This window comes from Hyla sarda, chromosome 5 (genome assembly GCF_029499605.1).
Source record: "Hyla sarda isolate aHylSar1 chromosome 5, aHylSar1.hap1, whole genome shotgun sequence".
Lineage (NCBI taxonomy): Eukaryota > Metazoa > Chordata > Amphibia > Anura > Hylidae > Hyla > Hyla sarda.
In genome coordinates, this window is record NC_079193.1 from 47,863,030 (window position 1) to 47,879,842 (window position 16,813).

A 16,813-nucleotide genomic window follows, 5' to 3' on the forward strand; every position below is an offset into this window, starting at 1 on the left:
TAGGAGGAACTGTTCTGATAAACAAGATTTTGTCACGGAAGCCAGAGATATGAAGAACAGATTTCAAGAAAGGGGTTATCCCACATATATACTGACAACAGCATACAAAGATGCCCTATCCAGACCAAGGAAATCCTTATTGAGGCCTAAACCAAGAGTAGAAGACAATACAACACGCATAATAGCTACATATGATCAAGGCTCGTTTTCAATGCGCAGTATCCTGAATAAATATTGGGATATATTACGCATGGACCCAGACATTCGAGACAAGCTACCAGAAAGTCTATTGATAACTTATCGAAGTGTACGAAACCCTGCAGATTTACTCACACTGAGTCACCTACACCCAATTAAATCGAAGGGAGGCACATGGCTAGACAATATCCAACGTGCTGTTGGGAATTATTATTGTGGGCATTGCAAGGCCTATTGCAATATCTTACAATCTAAGGTCTTTAAGAATGAGTATACAGGGGAAGTTTTCAATGTACGGAACTTTATAAATTGCAGCACCTGTGGTGTAATCTACTTTGCAATTTGCCCATGTGCTTTAAAATATGTGGGCAAAACAAAAAGGGCATTGAAAACTCGTATACTGGAACACCTGGGAGATGTCAGGCATAATAGGGATAAACCCCTTGCACGACACATAAATTTGATACATCATGGTGATGTGAGGAACCTCAGATTTATGGGCATGGAGAAAGTATGGCCCTCACCTAGAGGGGGAGATATGGACCAACTCCTACTACAAAAGGAATGTCGTTGGATTCACAAGCTGTACACAGTAACTCCAAAGGGCTTAAATGACCATCTCAACTTTGCTTGTTTCTTATAATTATACATCTATTGACACCTTCCCCCTTTACAGTGGTATGATTAGGAAGTTTAGTGGAGACTGTAGCTAGTCTTGAGGTAGAAATACCCCTTACGATAGGTTCCAGCTTGAGGCAAGTAGGAGGCATCCGGAGCGGGGCCGCCCTTTTTAGGGCGTCATACTCCGCCTAGGTAGTTAGGGGCGTCATAGTTAGAAATAGGTACAGAGGTAAGGTTCACTAGGTCCATGTCTGATGCCTCCTCCTTTCCTTAAATTAGGGATAACCTCTTAAACATATTGGAGGACTGAATTTGCCATGCATTCGCACTTATAACCTAGCGGCACTCTATAGGCACGCGAGGGATTGGATTATGAACAGCTCTTATTTTTCTGACCTGACTATAGATAGGCAAATGGCGGAACCGTGGGACCTCGTGGCTCTGCTACACTCCAAATACTCTGAACTCCCTCCGTCGGTCAAACATAGTGTATTGTTGAGGGACACAATTGCAGCATGGAAAGCTATTAGACTACTCTATAAAGTGCCCTTTAGTATCTCCCCGGTAATGTCCTTATGGAATTCACCATCCTTTGCCCCCGGACATACTAACAAACTTTTTAACGCATGGAAAGAAAGGGGGATTATGAAATTGGGAGACCTCTTGTTGCCTCCTAGGGGTACCTTTATGACATGGCCGGAAGTCAGGGACAAATATCATTTCCCCTCTTCTCATATATTGCAATATTATCAAATTAGGACTTTTTGTAGATCGAGAGCCCGCCTTTTTGATGAAGTCCATGGGGAGGTGCAGTTTGCAGATTTACTGGCTCAACCCACTGGTTCGCTCTCTTTATCTACTATATACAAGATTTTGAGAGAACACAGCTCAAGGGGGCTGGCTGACAAAATTTTCGATCACTGGGTTCCTATCCTGCACACGGACGATTTGACTCCTAAACTATTGCAGGGCCTAAGACACGTCAGGAGCGCTGTAGTGGGGGAGGACTGGAGAGAAATGCATTTCAAACTTCTACATAAGGCCATCTATGCTTTTAACTTCTCCCACTGGGAAGTACCTCCCCATTACTTAAAAGCTTGCCCAAAATGTCACCTAGATGGAGCGGACCTCTGGCATTGCCTATGGACCTGTGATGGGATACAGGGGTATTGGAAGGATATCAAGTTCTTTCTTTCACACATATGGAATGTGCATATTCCTCTAGAACCGCTACACTTCATATTTCATTATATTCCTACTCCAAACACTAACAGTGTTTCATCCACCATAGCCTCCAAAGACATCCATCTCCTCCTGCTGGTGGGGGTGAAGTGCTTATTACGCCATTGGTTGGTTGCCACAATACCCACACTGACGGAGGTGAGGGATACTATGATACATTTATTAGGTCTAGAGGCTAGAGAGACGCTAAAAGACCCTGACAAACTTACTAAACCTTTTTTTGCTAAGTGGAGGACAGTGATCGAAAAAGTAATGCCTGATGGGGACAGGAGGCGCCTGATGTCCAAATTCCGAATGACTGAATGGTATGAGCTAGAGTCCTTGAAGGGGACTCTTGGAGTCCTAGAAGTAGTAGAGGAGTGAATGTAGCGGTTGTGAATGAGTTGATGTTGCTTTGATGTTTTTTATCTTTTATTTTTTCTGATTATGTCCTTGTCAGACTGTAAGACAGATGCTTCCACATGAGTCCTCTTATCAACCTAAACGCAGTTTTGTTTTTTATCATCTGTCCTGAATTATGGAGCAATGTTACACCTGAATGCTGATGTACCGGATATATGTAGGCCCTATTGTATATGTTATAGCTCTTGACATGTAATATAATGGGTTGTATTGTTTTTCAAGGAAGCATTCTTTTGCTCTATTTCTGTCAAATGTTTGGAAAATTTCTAATAAAATTGTTATTTAAAAAAAAAAAATTAGGGATAACCTCCTTGGGGGGACGGTGTCTTTGTTTAATTATCTAAATACCTACCTCGGATCTATAAGTGTATATACATATATAATAATGTTTACTATCCAATGCTTCTAACAAACAACTCTCTCTCCCATACTGAGCTTCACCACATAATATAGCCTTGTGTCGCTGCTACCAATTTAAATCATTGAACAATTATTTCTATTTATGGTGGATAGGGGACATATGTAGGAAGGGGGTTTAATATTTTTATGGGCTATGTGATCTTATTTTACTTCCAGGGACCCAGTATTCGTCTGAGAATAATGAATACCTTGAGTTCACATCGCCTTAGTTAATCCCTCCCCTCCCCTCCTCCCCTTTCCCCAGACTTTTTCCCCGTCCCCTCCGTGTTTATTTACATCCTTGGTTTGTCCAACTTTTTCTAATATGCCTTGCATCTTCCAGATGTATCTATGCATTCATCTGCCACACTTCCGTGTTCTCAGACATTGTGTTAAACCATGTTAATCTATTAAAAATGTAAATAGTAACCAGTATACTTCCATCTGGCCAGAAATCACATGATAGTTAGTGTCTGGTTAGCAACAGTGCCGCGTCCTGACAACTAACACGCCCAACTGCATCATCACGGGTGGGCGTTTTACAGTGACGTCATGGCCGTGCGACCGGATATGATGACAGACGCCGGGATCCTTGGTACGGAGGCACAGGAAGCCGCAGAAACAAGCCGGCTCCCCGCCACTGCGGGTGTTGCTCCGTCCAAGGATCCTGACCAGGCGAAAGGAATCGTAAGTACCGCATAGCGGTCTGTTATCCTTTTTCAGGTACCAGAGTACAAATTCTGACAGGTCCCTATATGTACATATTTTTTCCCTAGGAAACTAAACTGTTGGAAACGGACCTGTGAGTAATATATACAAAATAGACATCCTCTACGAATGTGTAAGACCTATAATCATGCTGAAACGAGGTATGGTTTGTGCTTTATTTTCAGGTATGAAGGAAACGTGGCCCCTGCTGGACTGTTTGACCTATATGCCTGTGTCTAAATAAGAATATTTACCTATATATTTTGCATACTATAAATTTTTATGGTGTTATATATCTATCTCTCCTGAGGACGTCAGATAATTGTGATAGAAACGCGTTGAGAGTTTATATGAGATAATTATTAAATCCACATTCATCTAAATATTGCTCACACCTGTGAGCATACAGCTTTAAATGGATGACTGATTTATAGGACTGAATGGTTGTATTACCTTACCTCTGGGACGGATGTGTCAAAGAGGTTAATATAGACCTTTTGGATAATCTCTAAAGCTTTGTGATCTCAAGAATTATTGATATTGAGACTGACTGTCAGGGCAAGTGAAGCAATATATGTTGGTGTTCTAAGTCGTCTGAATTGGTCGATGAATGAGATCTACATAATGCTTCTGTATAGGTTGCTATAGGCAACGACCTATTTGATTACTGACAAACCTGGTCAGTTTTAAATAATTCTTTTTTTTTGGTGAGAGGATATTTTGAGCACTAATTGGTGTCATTTCATGTGATCTTATTAAAAGTTAAGTATTAGGCACTCTCCTCCTATTTAAGTTCATACTTATATTTTTGTTTATTTCATGCTGGGAGATTACTGACCCCTTGCAGGTTCTAATTGGATAATATGCAAGTATTTTGTAACCCTTCAGGACCAAGTCCATTTTCATTTTAAGGACCAGAACATTTTTTGCAAATCTGACCACTGTCACTTTAAGCATTAATAACTCTGGGATGCTTTTACTTTTCATTCTGATTCCGAGAAAGTTTTTTCGTGACATATTCTACTTTAACATAGTGGTACATTTTTGGCGTTACTTGCATCCTTTCTTGATGAAAAATCCCCAAATTTGATGAAAAATTTGAAAATGTAGCATCACTTTGTAAAGCCGGTCATAGGCGGAGTAATCAGAGTATCAGAGTAATGCAGGCATTTCCGAATGGCCTCGAAGCATCCTTGTGTCATGGCCATACCATAGAGTGGGATCTTGTAGAGTGAGGTCTGGCAGAGGATGTCCCCGCTCCAGTACTGCCTGACGCTGGGTTTTTTGACTAGGTCCATATGCAGCACGAGGCTCCAAAATGCCCTGCATCAATGGCGTACCATCCATTGGGCCTAGCCAAAAAAGAATCAGGGTGGTGGGCAATGAACTGTTGGGTGTACAAGTTTGTTAGCTCCACCATATGATTGAAAAAGTCGTTACTGAAATAATAACTAAAATAGTCTATTTCAGTGTTTCCGGCTGTGTCAATACAGATTCCTGAGTCGCCAACAAACTCAGGAATCCGTAGCTGATATCTCTCTGGGGGTCCCCAGAAGGGGGCTCAGGTCTGGGGGGTCGGACTCCTATTATGAGCAGCATGGCCACTCGTACTAGTGTGGGCCACTGGGTCACTATGATGGGGGGGGGTGTGGCCTTGCCTGGCGGCGTCTCCGCCGCCATAAATGGGGCTCATCATAATTTTTTTTACTTTATTTTACTTTTTTTTAGGGGGGTCCCTGGCTTATTCTCTCAGCTCTGCCCGCTGACTGAGCTCGGTGGGCGAGCATAGCTGAGAGAAGGGGACATTTACCCCTCCTCTACCGGCTGCTATTGGTCATACAATCGTCCGACCAATAGCAGCGCTCCAGGGGAGGTGATGGGATTGCCACTTCCCCCTAGCTACAGAATGTGGGATGCCTGCTGAAATCATTCAGCAGGCATCCCATGACAATGCACAGGGGAGTCCTGAGAACCCCCCATGTCAGCAAACTGCGGTGATGCCTGGCGGGAACCGAAATTCCCACGGGCGTACAGGTACACCCTGTGTCCTCAACTACCAGGACATCAGGGCGTACCTGTACGCCCTGTGTCCTGAAGGGGTTAAAGGGGTACTCCGTTCCTAGACATCCTATCCCCTATCCAGAGGATAGGAGATAACATGTCTGATCGCAGGGGTCTTGCCGCTGGGGACCCCCACGATCACCCTGCTGCACCCGGCATTCGTTTAGTGTGTCAGGTACAGTGCAGGAGGCTCGTAACATCAGAGCCACACCCCGCTCGTGATGTCGCAGCCACGCCCCCTCAATGCAAGTCTATGGAATGGGGCATCACGCCCTCTCCTATAGACTTGCCTTGAGGAGGCGCGGCCGTGACTTCACGAGTGGGCTTTACCGTGATGTCACAAGCCTCCGCCCCGCATGGCCAGTCATCCGTCCACTGGATATCTGGGGTGCCGCAGCGAGATCACAGGGATCCCCTATCCCTTTGGATAGGTGATAAGATGTCTAGGGGCCGAGTACCCCTTCAAGGGAAAGCTACCTGTGAGGTGATGTGAAAGCTGCTTTACATATCCTTTACTCCCAGAACTCACAATGGATTATAAGTGGTCTATAAGTCTCCACACTCCACATGCTTTCCTCTAGAATAAATATTACCTCTTTGGTCCCATGACGTCAAGCCTCTTATTAGCCAGCAAACTGCACCGTACTGAGAAGGGCTAATAACCTCAAACAAGCTGTCTGCACATGGGTATTCTTTCTTTCAGGAGCAATATCTGGCTTGGTATATATTCCCAGATAATTTCTAAGATTCTATTTGCCAAATACTACGGGTTTCATCTTTGGCAGCAGGGGCCCGAGAAACGGCAGTACATCATGTGGCAAATGTATAGCGGGCCCAAATATGGAGAAAGTGACATCATTTCAAGATTCCAAAAAAAGTCGTCACTCTATAAATTGTGGGACCAAAGGAGTAGTTTATATTGCTACCTGTCCGTGCAACCTCATGTATGTGGGCATGACAAAACGGGAGTTCAAAAGACGGGTTCGCGAACATGTGAGAGATATTGATTTGGCCAGAGAAGAGACCGATGTGACACTTCTAAATAGTATTCCACGACATTTCAAACTGATGCATAATTGCAACAGTTCACTACTTCGGTTTAGAGGGATTGATCATGTGGGTGAAGGTCCACGACGAGGTAATTGGCCCAAGATCTTGGCCCAAAAGGAGACAAGATGGATCTTCCAACTTGAAATGATGGTTCCCCAGGGTCTGAACGACACCAATAGTTACATGCCCTTTCTGTAGTGTTCTCTATTCGCTTTAATTCAGCATGTGGTTTTTATTTTAATGTTTTTATATATGGTTTTAATGCTTACCTTTTCTTCATGTTTTATATAGTTCGGTCCAAGAGGATACTGTGTACTCTGAAGATTTCCCTCACCTAAACAGCCAGAATTGGAGTTCCATGGGACATTTTTTCCACCAAATTAAAATTGGGATGTATACTTTACTATATTGTAGTGGTCACTTTCATCATGACCAATGTGACTCCTCTGTAATTTTAGTATTGTTGTAATTTGCCTCTTTTTTTAGGCATCCCTTCTGGAGGGAGTTTGTTACGAGGCGTGAGGTTACATAAACATCATAAACACCTTTTATGTCAAGATTGGTATTTTTACCTCTGGGATTTCCCTGGTTTCTGGGAATATAACTAATTAATTGCTTACATTTAGATTTGGTGGCACTATGTATGCATTAGGCACTCTATTGGTTTAATGATGATATGTATTGTTCTGTTTGATTAATTGTTTTAATTTATATGTCTATGAATTGATTTTATATTTATAGTTAGGTCAGCATTAATTCACCTTATTTATTCATCCAACATCACGGATCACGTTGGTATGTATCAATAGGCCCCACTGTTCATCCTTGTCTCACTTTGTGGCACCTGTTCACATTCATGCTCACTTCACTGCACCTTCACTTCACAGCATAATTTGTTTTTAAATTTATGTTCTGGTGGAATTGGCCATTCCACCAGCTTATGTTTTGGTCTTTACTCACTAATCTCTTTTTTTTTTTATTTATGTCACTTTCCAATTTATTTATTACATTTTTCCAAGTATTATTATTTATTCACTGGCCTATATGAAATTTTGTACAGGGCATATTGCCGGCATTATATGTTGTTGTTGACATATGCTTTTATGACAGGTTATTATTTAACAATATTATGAATTGTATTATTTTGTTCGTATTCTTTATCACCAAGGTCACCATCTTAGTTTCCTCGTAGCCTTTCCAATTGTGGTGCGCTGTCTGTCACGCACCACAAGTATACATTACTTACCAGGCTGCTCTCTCCAGTTATTTCAGTGAAGCGCTATGTCTGCTGCACTCCTCGGGAGCTTGCGCTGGATTTTTCCAGCGCGTCGCTTGGTTGGGCGTGGTTGCCAACGGCGCTCCACGTGTATATTGTTTACATTGTCCCCTATTGGTCCACACAGGCATGTGGGGCGTGCCCCTCCCTCGCGTCACAGGCAGGTGTGTCCCTTCTGGTCGCGCGGCTTGGGATCGCGATAGGACGGGCACGGCTCTACATGCTGGTTTGTTTACATTGCTATGAGGTCTTCATTGGCTGCTGTGTTCATGTGGGCGCGTCGTTACCTCGCGGCCCGGATGTACGCTCAGGTTTGAGCGCCCTGGTCCGGTCTCACGTTGTTGGTGACGCGGGCACGTGATTACAGCACCCACTCTGATTGGCTGGGGGGGGGGGGGTATGTTTAAGAAGGACCGGCCCGCAATTAGATCACGCCCCGGAAGAAGCCTACTGGTGGAGAAATGTTGGGCAGTGGCTCTTCTCATTATTATTTTTATACCACTGAGTAATGTATCTAACTGTACTTTGAGCTTACATTGATGGCTGTTTTTTACTCACCTGAGTGATTCTCATACTATTTACCTGTTCCCTGTTTTGGGTCTCTTTTCTGAGGTAGTGTCAATTCTGTGCAGTCTTTTATTGTGTGTCCAGTATGTAATTTTATATGTTTGTCGCTGTATTGGCCTTTGGCCTCTACTGTTAAAGTTTTATACTCAGTGTGTATTAATAAAGTAATCATTGATCTGTATTCACGCTTTCTGCCTCTGTTTTGACTTAACTATAAAATCTTAACCGCTTAACGATAATGGAAGTAAATGTACATCCTGGTGTGCTGGGACTTAGTGCACCAAGACATACATTTACGTACAGTACATGAAATGAGCACCAGAGTGGTGCTCTCTTCATGGACGATAGGTCCTGGCTGCTATCAGCAACCAGGGACCCGCTGGTAATGGCGGACTTCAGCGAATGCGCTGATGTCTGTCATTAACCCCTCAGATGCCATGATCAATACAGATCACGGCATCTGCTGCAGTGCAGCGCTTCTAAGGGTGAATCTGATTGCCCATGGCACGGCCATGTGGATGAGATCTGCCAAGAGGGGTCTTGCTCTCTGATATCTACACGTGCGTAAATGTCCAAACTATCAAAATATAATGTTAATGATCCCGTATGGTGAACGGCGTAAATGTGAAAAAATAGTCAGAAATTGAGTCACAATATGGCAATTTAAAGCACACTAATTTTGTTTGATTTTTTTTATTTTTTTTTAAAGTAGTACAATAATAGTAAAGCATGCAATCGTATTGCCGCACAGAATAAATAGAACATATCATTTTTACCGTTAAGTGCATCACCCTCCAAAAGTTGCAACATTGCAGTTTTCTTTTTAATTTTCCCACAAAATAATACTTGTTTGGTAGCGCCATACATTTTATGGTAACATAAAAGGTGTAATTGCAAAGTACAATTGGTCATGCACAAAACAAGCCCTCATATGGGTCTATGGATGGAAAAAGAAAAAAGTTATGGATTTTAGCAGGCGAAGAGGGAAAAAAATTTAAACACAAAAATGAAACTGGCTGTGTCCTTAATCTACTGGCTCCAGAAAGATTTGTAAATCACTTCTAAAAAAAAAATCTTAATCCATCCAGTACTTATCAGCTGCTGTATACTACAGAGGAAGTAATGTAGTTCTTTCCTGTCTGACCACAGGGCTCTCTGCTGCCACCTCTGTCTATATCAGCAAATGTCCATATCAAACCTCTCCTGCTCTGGACAGTTCCTGACATGGCCAGAGGTGTCAGCAGAGAGCCCTGTGGTCAGACTTAAAATAACTACACAACTTCCTGTGGAGTATACGGCAGCTGATAAGTACTGAAAGGATTAAGATTTTTTTAAATTGAAGTAATTTACAAACCTCTATAACTTTCCACCGGAGTACCCCTTTAAGGCCAACATGGGCTGTGTCCTCAAGGATTAAAATTAAAACTTTTACTTAAAACTTAAAAGGGTCCTACAGAGAAAACTTATTGAAGTGACTACCAAAATTGTATACAAAAAATTATCTTCTGTGGGGGTGGTCTTCTCAAAGAAAATGGGCCCTATACATGGTGGACTTAAAAATCCATCACACAAAATCTAATCTGGGTAAAGGGGGCAGTCTTCTTAAAGAGGTTTCACTGTAAAAAATTGGACAAATCCAGCTGCTTCCTTTGAGAACAGGGCAGCTCAGAATCTTTCAAGTGAATGCAGCTGAACTGCAATACCAGGCATAGCTAATGAACAAGGGTGGCACTTTTTTTCTGAATAAAGCAGCCATGTTAATAGCAAAGATCGGACACGTCCGGTGAGCAAAAGATTTTTTAATCAAATGCAACGCGTTTTACCGCACTTAGGTGGCTTCATCAGGCATCAGGATGCCTGATGAAGCCGCCTAAGTGCGGTGAAACGCGTTTGAATGAAAAATCTTTTACTCACCGGACGTGTCCGATCTTGGCCAGCGCAGATACCCCCCACCACCTCTTGGAAGTCCTCACCTGTTGAATATTGCCCAGGTCGGGGAGGCTGCAGACCAGATGTACTCTCTCATCCACGCAGACCATTGTTGTGTGTGAATTCACACAACCGCCTTCAGTAAGGGTTTTTTACCACTTTAAATTGGACCCTGGAGTGGCGGTTTTACGCTATGGAGCGCTCTTCTTTCTTGTTTTAGTTTTATTAATGTTAATAGCAAAGGAAGAGTGGGATCAGCTCACCCGGCATAGACACGCTGCAGCACGGACAGGTGCAGATTCACCTCGTAGCAATCAAGGTGCGGATTCACCTCGTAGCCTTAGGCCGGGTGCCCCCGGCCGAAACGCGTCATCTCCGTGTATGTCCTGTGTGTTATTTGCATGACAAAATAAAACTGCATATCTGTGAGAAGCTGCGCTGGACCTCCTTCTTGTTCTTGAAAGCAGCCATGTTGTTTTTTTTTTTTATTCTACTATAACCACCTTAAAAGTTCTACCTCTTCGCACCATGCCCTGCACACAATTTTATTGCGAAACTGCCATCAAACTTCTAAACACACCTCTGAGCCATTGTCAATCTTGTGGCAGATGGTGAATACCGGAGAGTTATTGGGGTTGTAACTGGACAGTAGCTGAAGAGCCGCGGGCCTCCTACCTTTACACAAATCTCTTGCAACATTTTTATTTGCCGTTCTGTCATGTTGAGAAAGAGTTCATCTACCGAGCTACAAATCCATCTCCGTGCAGCATTTTGGGCAATGTGCTATTATGGTGGGAGAAGATTTCCGATCAGTCACAAGTTTCATAGAGCAATCTTCCTGACGGATATGACAGCTCAGAATTCATCTTTACTTCTGATTCCTATTATTTGCCTCTTATGGATGTTTTTTTTTTGTTCAGGAAAATAACAAGTTGCTGTTTGTACAAGAAAGCGCTTTCTTTTAATAAATTGTTCCATATTCACTAACCGTATTTCTCATCTATTGATATCTCGCGGCACAAATACAATATAGACCACGTAGCCCAGGAAGAGACAGAGGGTTTTCTTTTATTTCTTTTTTTTTTTGAATTTTTATTATGTAAATAGGTTCTTGTTACTTGTTGAAAATGTTTAAAGTTAAAGTTCAACAACTATTTTAACTATTAAAGGGGTATTCCAGGAAAAAACTTTTTTATATAGATATATCAACTGGCTCCAGAAAGTTAAACAGATTTGTAAATTACTTCTATTAAAAAAATCTTAATCCTTTCAATAATTATCAGCTGCTGAAGTTGAGTTTTTGTTTTCTGTCTGACAACAGTGCTCTCTGCTGACATCTCTGCTTGTCTCGGGAACTGCACAGAGTAGAAGAGGTTTGCTATGGGGATTTGCTTCTAAACTGGGCGGTTCCCGAGACACGTGTCATCAGAGAGCACTGAGACAGAAAAGAACAACTCAACTTCAGCATCTCATAAATACTGAAAGAATTAAGATTTTTTAATAGAAGTAATTTACAAATCTGTTATACTTTCTGGGGCCAGTTGATATATATATATATATATATATATATATATATATATATATATATATATATATATATCAAGTTTTTCCCTGGATAACCCCTTTAACTGCTAGACATCTTTTCCCCTATCCAAATTATAGGGGTTAACATGTCGGATTGCGGGGGTCCCGCTGCTGTTCTAAACAAACACTGGGTTCCTGCGTGACGTCACACCACACCCCCTTGTGACGTCACACCAAGCCCCCTCTATTCATGTCTATGGTAGGGGGCATGTCAGCCAACGCACCTCCTCCCATAGACCTGAATAGAGGTGGTGTGATGTCACGAGGGGGCGTGGCAGTGACTCCGAGCGTCCTGAACAGAATGTTCAGAATGCTGGAGCACTGGAGTACTCCTTTAAGGATACAACTAATTTTGGCCCTGAGGAAGCGGCTAACTTTCATTTTTGCGTTTCCGTTTTTTTGTTCTCGCTTTTAAGGCCATACGCTTTTATTTTTCCATATACAGATCCATGTGAGGGCTTGTTTTTTGTGCAACCAATTGTACTTTGCAATGACATCATTCATTTTACCATAAAATGCAGGGTGCATCCCAAAAATATTATTTGTGAAAGAAAATTGAAAAGAAAACTGCATTTTTGCAAATTTTGTGGGGTTTCGTTATTATGGGGTGTACTTTACCATTAAACTGAAATGTCTTTATTCTGTGGGTCGATACGGTTAAAACAATATCTATGTATGTATGCTTTACTATTATTTTACTGTTTTTAAAATAAAGTCTAACTTTTTTATCAAAATATGTATGTTTAAAGATGTACTGCACCCCTAGACATCTTATTCCATATACAAAGGAAATTTCTGTTTTCTGACCCCTATATTTTCCAAATTTTTCCATATGCGCCACAGTTTGAGGACTCATGTTTTGCACTGTGATCTGTAGTTTTTATCAGTATCACTTTTGCCTATATGTGACTTTTTATCACTCATTTTTTCTGGGATGTGATGTGACCAAAAAATCAGCAATCTTCACCTTACATGATCAGTAACATTATAATTTTATAGTTTGGACATTTCTGCTCACAACAATACCAAATATGTTTTTTTTTTTTTTTTTTTTTTTTTTTTAAATAGGAAAAGGGAGTGTTTTTTTTTTTGGAGGGTCTTAATCACATTTTTTAAAAACTTTCTATTTATTGGCATAGCACTGATCAGTGATATCAGGGATCCATTTGTAAAGCCTGTAAGTAAGCAGACCTTGAAAGTGGATGGCAGCAGAGTGGCACGGATCATGTAAAGGGGCTTTAGGTGCTATCGTGGATGGTTGGCTGCTACTGCCGGTGGTCCAATGGGTCTTACAAAGTCCCGCTTATGCTTAAGTTGCCATGATCAGTATTGATCAGGACATTTAAATGGTAAATGGCGGGCATCAGCATGATGTTTCAGGTTACTAGCAGCCGGGACCGGCAGTCCATGAAGCAAGGCAGCTTCTGTGCTCACTTCATAGATTGTACACAACATAGGATTAAAATGTAAGTCCTGGTGCACTATGTACCAGGCTATACGTTTACACCCTGTGTCCTCTAGGGGTTAAAGGAGTTATTTAGGATTAGAAAAACAAAGCTTATTGTTGGCTTTTAGGGTTCTTAAAGAGTGCTATACATGAGTTTTAGGGCAATTGGTGAAACTAGTTTAATAAAGCAACAACCTTTTTGCCAAAGTTCAGAGGACCTACCGAACCAAACGTTTGAAAAGTCCCTTCATCTCTAAACAAGAAGCATACATTGGCAAGCAGTCATTTTGGCATTGGTATATATAGTTTTCTTTTGTCATGTAGCACCGACATACACTCCAGGGCAGTAGATTATAATCACCAGACTGTTATCAATGGCCATAAATTATTTTTTGTGCATTCACTGCACATTAAAAAGCCTTTCCTCTTCAGTGGACCGAAAGGATATTATTTGTCGCTTCAGTCTAAATGAAAAAAAGTTAGAAAGCAATGACTTTTTAATGCATACTGAGTGTTTGTCCATCAGGAAATGTTGTATTTACTGATAAGGTTCCTTCCTTAAGAAATTATTGTTTCCTGCTTATGTGCAGAATATAAAGACATGTACATTTTTTCCCCAAGAAACTTTATTCTTAAATCTTTGAAAATAAGAAAATAATAACAATAAAAATAAGTTGCATTCATTATATTTCTAAAAATGTATCGAGCTGTAACACAGTATCCATAGAATTCAGTGGGGCCTCACCATACCTCCAAATGCTCTATTGGAGAACACATACAGAAGGTGCTCTACTGGAGATGATGCTTCAACATCGAGGATGACAAATCATTGGAGGCTCGGACACATGATGTGTTATAGGGGAATTCTTGCTTAGATGCACAAATTCTTGACATCACTTGGGGTATTTTTCAAATGTGTGACTTTTTGGGTTTTTGGGGATATTAATACATATCATATCAACTGCAACTAATGTGGGGGAACTATACTGCACCTAATGTGGGGGAACTGTACTGCACCTAATGTGGGGGAACTATACTGCACACCTAATGTGGGGGAACTGTACTGCACCTAATGTGGGGGAACTTGTACTGCCTACCCAATGTTGGGGAACTATACTGCACCTAATGTGGGGGAACTTGTACTGCCAATCTAATGTGGTGGACTATACTGCACCTAATGTGGGGGAACTGTACTGCCAACCTAATGTCGGGGAACTGTACTGCACCTAATGTGGGGGAACTTGTACTGCCAACCCAATGTGGGGGACTATACTGCACCTAATGTGGGAACTATACTGCCTACCTAATGTGGGGGAACTGTACTGCACCTAATGTGGGGGAACTTGTACTGCCTACCTAATATGGGGGGAACTGTACTGCACCTAATGTGGGGGAACTTGTACTGCCTACCTAATGTGGGGGAACTGTACTGCACCTAATGTGGGGGAACTTGTACTGCCAACCTAATGTAGGGGACTATACTGCACCTAATGTGGGGAACTATACTGCCACCCTAATGTGAGGAACTATACTGCACCTAATGTGGGAGAACTACAACCTAATGCGGGGGAACTATGCTGCCAACCTAATGTGGGGGAACTATGCTGCCAACCTAATGTGGGGGAACTGGGGGTGGGGTTGGTGAAGAAAAGTGTAGTGGAGAAGGACCAGGAAGGCATGGGGGGCTGAAGGGAGGTTGTTTGGGGGGGGGGGGTGGAGTGAGGTAAGGTAAGTGTGGATTTGGTAAAGGGGAGTGTGAAGGGGACTGAGGGGGGAGGGGATATGGGGTGCAGAAAAGTGGAATAGTGGAGAAGGACCAGGAGTGTTGAAGGGGGGGACTTAAGGACCAGGGCAGTACTAAGGCTAAGTTTCCAGAGAAGGCAAAAGCACAAGAAAAAAATGCCAAAAAATTACCATAACACAGGAAAAAGCAGTAGCAGTTTTTCTGTGTTTTTGCAGGTAAAATTAGGGGGAAACCTAGCCTTAGGGGTCTCTGGGAACCGGAGTCTGGAGGAGGACTTAGGGGTCTGGGGGGGGGGGGGGGCAGAGGGGTCTGGCGAAAATAGGGCTTGTCCACACTATGAACTTCCTCCAGCAGAATTTTCCTTGTTTTCAATGGGATGCTGCTGCTCTGCGCACACTACAGAAGACACAGTGCGTGGTAGTATTATTTTTAGAGGGCATGATGTTTGGCAGTATAATATACCGGGTACACAGAGTTTGGCAGTATTATATTTAGGAAGCATAGTATCTTGAAGGGTTATAATGATTGTTGTCTTTATACAGAGGATGAGGATCGGCTGGCAAAGTGAGGAACCAATGATGTCCAGGCGTCGATGGAGCTGGAAGAAGACATTGCGTCTGGACCAGATGAAGAAGAAAAGGAAAAACAACAGAGAAGACGTCTCCTGTGAGTCATTTTAGGTTTGTGTATTCTCCTGACTGTCCCATAAGATCTCTAAGTCACTTCTAAGTTTTGCAGTAATAATGGATGAAACTATACCCCAAGTTGAGGCTCTAGCTGTTACAAAACTACAACTCCTATAATGTGTTACACTATGCGCTCCGGCCTCACACGCTGGCCGTGAGCGCATGGTCCCCCTACCTTCTGCTGCCGACGGGGTTGACTCGCATTGCGGGACGCAACCGCATGTGAGCCCCAGTTCGTCACTCTCCGGGTGTTTCCCCTGTCTCTGCTTCCGCCTCTCTGCTGCGGCACAAGTGTCCCCGTCCCTTAGGGCGGGCACGCCGGAGCTTTAAGATTTAAAGGGCCAGTACACTGATTAGTGTAACCACCTTTGTCTTGTTGATAAATTCCTCCACCCTCCTCAGTTCTCTGCCGGATCTTTGTTGCCTTGTGCCTAGTGAAAGCGTTCCATAGTATTGCCTTGCCGTGTACCAGATCTCTTGCTCTTGTGACTTTGACCTAGCTTCTCTGCCCTGACCTTGCTATCCTGACTACGAGTTGTCTCATCCCTTCTGTGCTTCGCATCTCCTCAGCTGCCTGTGTGGTTCAGCCGTGCCGGGGGTAGCGACCTGGGTGTCACCTGCAGCTGCAAGCCCATCCTGCTTTGCGGCAGGCTCTGGTGAAGACCAGCTACACCTTAGTCTCCGCTGCCACACAGGTCCAGCTGATCCACATACACCGGAGTTCCTGTCTTCAGAAACATAAGTGTTATATAATGCCTGAAGCTCTCCAGAAATAATGGGTGGTGTCGCTTTGCAACAGCTGGAAAGAGTGACTTGAACTGAAGGGATTTTAGACCATGCAGCCAATTTTATTTTAACGGGGGCCTGACTCCTGTGACACCCACCTAAAAAAAAAAGGT